The sequence below is a fragment of the Propithecus coquereli genome, unplaced genomic scaffold (assembly GCF_000956105.1).
Source record: "Propithecus coquereli isolate 6110/MARCELLA unplaced genomic scaffold, Pcoq_1.0 Scaffold120, whole genome shotgun sequence".
Lineage (NCBI taxonomy): Eukaryota > Metazoa > Chordata > Mammalia > Primates > Indriidae > Propithecus > Propithecus coquereli.
This window is the reverse complement of record NW_012136081.1, coordinates 2,764,601-2,772,490: the sequence shown is the minus strand read 5'-3', so window position 1 is coordinate 2,772,490 and position 7,890 is coordinate 2,764,601. Positions and strand designations below refer to the sequence as shown.

At 35.4% G+C, this 7,890-nt stretch overlaps 1 protein-coding gene across 3 annotated transcripts in view; it reads left to right on the top strand.

Annotated features, from left to right (window-relative positions):
• The window catches only part of RTN3 (reticulon 3), a 54,958-nt gene that overhangs the window by 26,267 nt on the left and 20,801 nt on the right, over positions 1–7,890 (top strand). The gene's annotated exons all lie outside the window — the stretch shown is intronic.

The window sequence follows — 7,890 nt, the reverse complement described above, 5'->3', positions numbered from 1 at the left end:
CTTGAGCCCAGGAGTTTGAGGTTGCTGTGAGCTAGGCTGACACCATGGCACTCTAGCCCAGACAACAGAGCGGGACTCTATTTCAAAAAAAAACAACAACAAAAAAAAACCAAATCTCCATCGGTCATACTGCTTAGCACTTGGGTTTTTTGGTATAGGCCTTGTGAAATCTTAGCAATCAAAGATAAAGGAATTCCTGCTGGGAAAGATAGTAAATGAAATTTTTAATTAATGTGATCATATACTACAGAGATTTTATGCTCTGAAAGTAGGTAACCACTATTGTAGTGCTATTTTGTGAGTAATACTTAAGAGAACTCATGTATTCTTCTACTTTGGACCTTATATAATATTCTCCAGGCCAAAACTCATTATAAGATGGTACCAGAAGCCCTTCCTCTTGACCTCTATTTATTTGAAATGATCACTTTCCTAAAAAGTGGCTTTCAGTTAGCGCTGCTTATTTGAGGGTCTTGGAAAGTACAAGAAAAAAAGGATATTTAATGGGGCCCCCAACCTGTAATCTAATACCAAGTTCTGCATCTACTGTATGGTCAGTGTTAGGTGCTATGTAGGGACTGGTGGTTTTCAAGCTTTTTTGATGATAGATCCTTTTTCGAATGAAATCATGCACAGAGTTGTCGTATTTACCAAAAAATCAAATTTTTGTTAGAATAAACTTATTTTATGTTTGATTATACCATTTACTTTTTATAAATGCATTTTCTTACTGGAAACCATAGGCAGAGTACTTAATCTTCTTAAGTTTTAATCTTTAAAATAGAGATAATTGCATTTAACCTTGTAATGGTATTGTGAGGATTAAATGTGAAAATACAGGTAATGCATTGCCTAGCACATAGTAAATATTTGGTCAGATTTAGCACCAGTGACATTTTGGGCTGAATGATTTAAAAAAAAAAAAAAAAGATTTACCACCAAATACAGGGCCTGGCACATAATATGTACCAGATAATTATTTGTTGAGTAAATGATATGCTAATAATCATCAGTGAAAACATTGAGACTTTTTGATAAACCCCAAAATTTGGGATAGTTGTAATACTCCAGTAATTGAAGATCATTGAACTTGGATTAGGAAGTGCTAGGTTCTGATTCTTGCTTTACTGTGCCTAGAAGTATGACTTTGAATAATTAACTTACATAAGCTTTTGGGGCCTCAGTTTCCTTATCTGTACAGTAGGGGCGTTGAAGTAGATGGTCTTAATTATCATTTCAATAATACGGTTCTCTGGCTCTGGTACATTCTAGATTTCTTCCTGAGTTGTTGTCATAATTCTTATAGATAGTTAATTTTGGGTGATGAGGCATATGGGAATTAGGCTAAGAACTCAATGTCTAATTCTGGCAAGTTCTTGCTTTACTGTGATGTTAGGCAACTAGTTTAACTGGTTTAGCATCTTCCTTTGTTAACATGATGATAATTATTTTGCCCTGCTTTATAGTATTGTAATAAATAAGTACTGTGTAAATACTAATTACTAGTAATTCTCAACTGAGTTATTTAATCTGGTGAGATGAAAAGGGCTGTGGAATTTCAGGATGTTTGTCAGTGATCAGATTCTATGATTAGTAGGTATTTTTAGATGATAATTAAAGAAGACTGGTAAAATGAGACCAAGAAGCTGAAAGGTCTTCCTTACAGGTTTCAAAATTGAAAACCTTTTTAAATTGTCTTACTATATGAATAAATCTTTTTAAATGTAAACCATTTCAGTAAAATGCATGAGTCTCTAAATGCATCAGTTTTAAATAGGTGTATCTGAATCGTCTCTCTTAAGATAAAAACAGTTCTATAATTATGTCCTGCCTAACATTGTTGGGAAAAATACGTAAAAGAAGCAATGAAAAAAGTTAATGGCATACTGTTTTCTTTTGCTGTTTTATAGTATATTATGTACCAGTTCATAATGAAGCCTTTAGTAATTATGGTATGATAGACTGTAATAGTTTGGGGAAAAATTAGATCCGTGCCTCACATACGTAATTTGCTGGAGATAGTTTTTGTGTCTTTTTACCTAGATTGGCAAGAATGCAAGGAAGTGGGCAGGCATATAGCTTGGTGACAGGTGTGTAAATTATTACAACTTTTCTGGAAGGCAGTTTGGCAATATATAACAAAGACCTAGAATTGCCCTAGCAATTTTGTTTCTAGGAATTTATCCAAAAAAAATTATGTGCAAAAATAACTACAAAGATGTTTATTGTAGCACTGTTTATGATAGTGGCAGATACCTCAGTGTCTGAACAGTTAAAGATTGGTTGAGTGTGTCATGACATAACTGCAATAGAATGTGACACAGTCATTGAAGTTGTTATAGGTGGGTTTTTTTTTTTTAAGAAATGGAAAAATATAGAAAAGTACAAAGACATAGACCCATATTTCTATATATAGAATTAACCTTCTCTTAATTGTTAACATTGATGATCGAATTTGTTTCCAAACTGAAGGACTGTTTGATTCACCTTGCCCACTCCCTTCTTCTCCCCTTCCCCAGAAGTAACCACCATCATAGACCTCGTACAGCCTTCCAGTTTATTTTAAATAAATGTGTGTTACAGTATTTTGTGTTTTTTGACCTTTTATTCATATTATCATGTTTGTTATATAATATTTTTCATTCAATATTAGGTTTTTAAATTTCTTTCATGTTGAAATATATATAATTCTCCTAGATCATTGTGCTAGGTTGAAAAATATATATATACATTCATTTTAACAGCTATGTAGTAATCCATTGTATGAATATATTATTATTTCCCTTTTGTTACAGTTTTGGGTTATTTTCTATTTTTTACTGTTACATATAGTGCTAAAGTTAACAGTCTTATATTTGTCTGTGTCTACACATATGCACATATCTCCCTAGGGTCAGGGTGCCACTGCTTATCAATTTCACTTATAGGTATGTGAACTGTTTTTCTAGTTGCTCTCAAAGTTGGAGGGTTGTGATCTCATCTGAGACTTGGGACCTCTTTCCAAGCTGACTTGTTGACAGAATTCAATTCTTGGAGGTGGTAGGATGAGATATCCACTTTCCTGCTTACTGGCTCTTGGCTGGAGGGTCACACTCAATTTCCTAGGGGCTGCTCTCAAGTCCTAACCTCATGGCCTTCTCACAACATGGTTGCTTGCTTCTTCAAAGCCATCAGGAGAAGCTTATACAGTCAGCCCTCCATAGCCATACGTTCTGCATCCAGAGGTTCAACCAACCTTAGATTGAAAATATTTGGAAATTTAGGAGGCTGAGGCGTGGAGGATTGCTTGAGACCAGGAATTCGAGACCAGTCAGAACAAGAGCGAGACCCCATCTCTACAAAAAAAGATTGGAAAATTAGCCATGTGTAGTGGCACATGCCTATAGTCCCAGCTACTTGGGAGTCTGAGGCAGGAGGATTGCTTGAGCTCAGGAGTTTGAGGTTGCAGTGAGCTAGGCTGACACCACTGCCCTCTAGATAGGGTGACAGAAGCAAGACCCTGTGTCAAAAAAAAAAAAAAATCAGAATAAAAAACGAATAACTATAGAGCATTTACATTGTGTTAGGTGTTAGAAGTTGTCTGGAGACGATTTAAAGTATACAAATGGATGTGCATAGGTTATATGCAAATACTGTGCCAGTTTATATAAGGGACTTGGGCTTCCATGGATTTTGGTATCCTCAGGGGTCCTAGAACCAACACCTTTCGGATACTGAGAAACGACTATATAAGTCAAATGCAAAAACAGGAGTGACTATCCCATCATATTCACAGGTTCTGCTTACATTTGGGGGAAGGGGGAAGTATTATACAGGGTATGTGTAACAGGGGCAAGAGTCTTGAGAATTCTGCCCACCACAACCCCAACTTCACACGGTATGTACAAATTAATTTAAAATGAATCAGAACCCTGAACATAAAAACTAAAACCAAAAAACTTATTAAAGAAAGCATAGGAGAATATTGTCATGACATGGGAATAGGTAAAGGTTTCTTAGGTCACAGAATGCACTAACCATAAAATTAAAAATTGATAAGTTAGACTTCATCAAAATAAAAACTTTTACTCATTAAAAGACACCATTAATAAATAATCAGGCCACTGACTGGGAGAAAATATTTGCAAAATATGTATCTGATGGACTAGTATCCTAGATGAAGTATAAACTACATTTCAACAATAAAAGAGCAAACAACCCAATAAAAGTATTTGGGCAGGAAAGATCCTGACACTTCACAAAAGAAGATGTACAAGTGATGAATAATCCAATGAAAATGTGTTCAACATCTGGAGTCTTCACATGATTAAAATTAACATCACCACCCATCCACCCAAATGATTAAAATTAAAGACTGATGACACCTAATGTAGGTGAGGTTGTCGATGGAGTAACTGGAACTCTCGTCAACTGTTGGTAAAAATGTAAGATTGTACAAATACTTTGGAGAAACGTTGAGCAGTTTATTAGAAAACTTGACATTCACCTGTCCCTAGCAACTCTGCTGCGGAGAAATGAAAACATGTTTTCACACAAATACTTGTAAATATTCATAGCGGTTTTATTCATAATAGCCCAAAGCTGGAAACAGTCAGTTGTCCATCAGTGAAGAAATAGATAACCCATGATATAGCTGCCCTTTAATACTTGTATCAATATGGATGAATCTCAGAAATTATACCTAGTGAAAGAAGCAGTACAAAAATTCATACTTCATGATTCCATTTATGTGAAATTATAGAACAAGAAACTGTGTAGGGAAAAAATCAGAGCAGAGGTTGTTTCTGGGGTGTTGAGTAGGAAGGAGCATAAGGGAACTCTTTGGGATGATGGTAATGTTCTGTGTAGTTTTATGGAATTACATAGGTGTATGTGTGTGTCAGACTCTGACTATATATATCATGCAGTTATTGTATATAATTTTATATCAAAAGAAAAACACTAAAATATTGAATGTTAGTAATGATATGCAAGCTAAAGTAGGTTTTCTGGTATGTATAATTTACTTTGAAATACATAAAAAACATTAGTGTACAGAGGGACAGATATGTATGGTAAAACATTAATGGATAGTGGTGATGGTTGTATAACAGTATGGATATACTTAATGCCTCTGAACTGTATACTTAAAAAATGGCCAAGATAATAAATGTTATGTATATTTTACCACAATAAAAATAAGATATTACGGTAAAATCTCGATGGTGCTTATATGAGTATTCACTCTAAACTCTTTGCAACTTCGCTATACGTTGGGGGAAATAAAACAGGGCCGGGGGAAGCTGGTTCAGTTACTGATCAGATTCCCGTGTTTCCATGGGGGAAACACTAAATAGAGCTGCTAGGGAGATGGAGAGAATAAGATCTCAAATCAAGTATGCATTACCTAACACTTTCACTTCTAAATTTTCTCTTGTTAATTACTGATAAAGATTTTAGAGACTGTCAGTTTTTTTAGAAGAAAACAATCAGTTTTATGTCATATGTTCTTACAGTTTCAAACCATGTCATTTACCTGCGTTACTTTAACAGAGTGTCAGAGCAGCATACAAGTTCAAGTGTATCACAACCATAGGGGAAATAGGTTGGCATAACCTGAAAAGTATAGAGTATTGCTTAGAAATAAATATGTGCAAAGGGCATTAACTCGTGTTTTAAATTTGATTGGGCTTTCACAATTGTTAGCAATTAACTAGTGTTTAAGTTTAGATCGGAGCTTATGTCTTTTGGAGGCTTAAATCTACGTTATTTATTAATGGGAGAATTTAGTAGTTGTCCAGCATGTTCAAAGAACCAGCTGGATCTAGTAGGGAAAAAGAAAACTAAAGCCAGAGTTTTGTGTCTTTATCCATTCTATCATGATTCAGCATTGCATTTGTTATCTTAATTATGTTCTTTAGATAACTAAGGTCAAAGTTCACATTTTTGATCCACCCAGCTATTCACTTGGAGGGCAGACAATGCCATTTTGTTTTCCGGGTTTTATAAATCTGAAATTGAGGGCAAAGGGGATGATAGGTTATTTTAATGAACGAAAAACTGTTTTTTCTCAAGAGTGTGAGAAGAATGTTAGTTTGAAAGGAGTTCCTACAAATTTCTCTGGCCTGTTGCCAGGCTTGTCCATAGCCAAAAGCATGTGTGTCTGTCTTTAACAGTAACAGCTTTGTATTCTGTCAATGATCCTTCTGTGCCATTTGAAAGAGAATTTCTTTGGTTAAGGGTAAATCTGTAGCAGAGCAGACTATTAACCCATTTCAGTAGCCACAAAATTTGGATCTGAGTTTGTAAACATATCATCTGATGTCTTTTGCAACTCACAAAGTGGCTCCATTTATTACAACTATTCATGTAAAAGTAACCAACGAAAAGAAATAATCCATGTGAAAATGTCTACATCTTTTTCTTTACATAATTAATTGCTCATATAAAAAAGCTAAACTGCCTCTTTCCTCTTTATTAATGAAGTTTCTTTTTTGTCATGGAACCTAGCCTTTTTTATTTTTTTTTAAAGTTCTGGCATGTTTATTCTTAGAGGTGTGTCATATATTGAGAAATTCTGAAAAACCATTGCAAAGAGGATAGAATTATTGGACAGATACTTGAACTGGAGTTTTATTTGTTCTTTAAAAATGAAGTTAAATCCGATAGGCTGCAAAACACTGAAATTTCATTCGCATTTACTCCTTTTCAGAATAAACATTTAAACAGCCTTTCTGGTCAGACTCAGTGGCTCATGCCTATAATCCCAGCACTATGGGAGGTCACAAGGTAGGAGGATCTGTTGAGGCTAGGAGTTCAAGACCAGCTTGGCAACATAGTGAGGCCCCCCCAATCTCTACAAAATATTAAAAGATTAGCTAGGCATGGTGGTGCATATCTATAGTCCCAGCTACTCGGGAGGCTGAGCCTGGAAGATCGCTTGAGTCCAGGAATTCGAGTTTACAGTGAGCTATGACCACACCATTGTACTCCAGCCTGGGTTACACAGCGAGACCCTGTCTCTTAAAAAATTTTTTTTAGTTAAAAAGTTAAAAAAAAAAAAACAGCCTTTCTTTTATAGCTTTGAGGTATATACTTGGGAGAGAAAGTCACTTGACTTTTGGGAATTGCTGAAGTTAGAATCAAACCAAGAGCCTTTCCCAAATTCAGTAATAAAGTAAATGGGTAGGGAATCAACAAGGTTTATTGCTATTCCTGCTTGAATTGTTACTGGTTTGTTTTTCCTTAGTCTTAGATTACCATTGGATGTGTTAGTGCCCTCTTCTGGTTTAATATGGGTACTGCAGGTGGCATCCTTAATACGGACAAGAGGTAGACATCCTTTAAAGGTTTTTTTTGTTTGTTTTGGGGGTTTTTTTGTTGCCTTTTTTTTAAATTTCAAAATATTAAGGGGGTAAAATATTTTTGTTACATGGATACCTTTTTTTTTTTTTTTTTTTTTTTTTTTACAATTTCTTGATTTGATTTCCCTTTACCAGTATTTCCCAAAAGAGTAGACCACTTTGTAAAATTAATCTTCCCCTGAAATTATTTTCCTATGCTCCAGTTATATTTCACATTTCTTCTTTCCTCATAGGTTGGCTCTAGGGCGATTGTTGCTTTTAAGAATATCATCAGATTCTCATTTATTTACAAAGTTTATTTTTTAAATCTCCATCGGTACTGGGCTAGGTGGCTCATGCATGTAATCCTAGCACTCTGGGAGACCGAGGTGGGAGGATCGCTTCAGGAGTTTGAGACCAGCCTGAGCAACACAGCAAGACCCCATCTCTACAAAAAATAGAAAAAATTAGAAGGGCATGGTGGCACGCACCTGTAGTCCCAGCTACTCGGGAGGCTGAGGCAGGAGGATCACTTGAGCCCAGGAGTTTGAGGTTGCTGTGAGCTAGG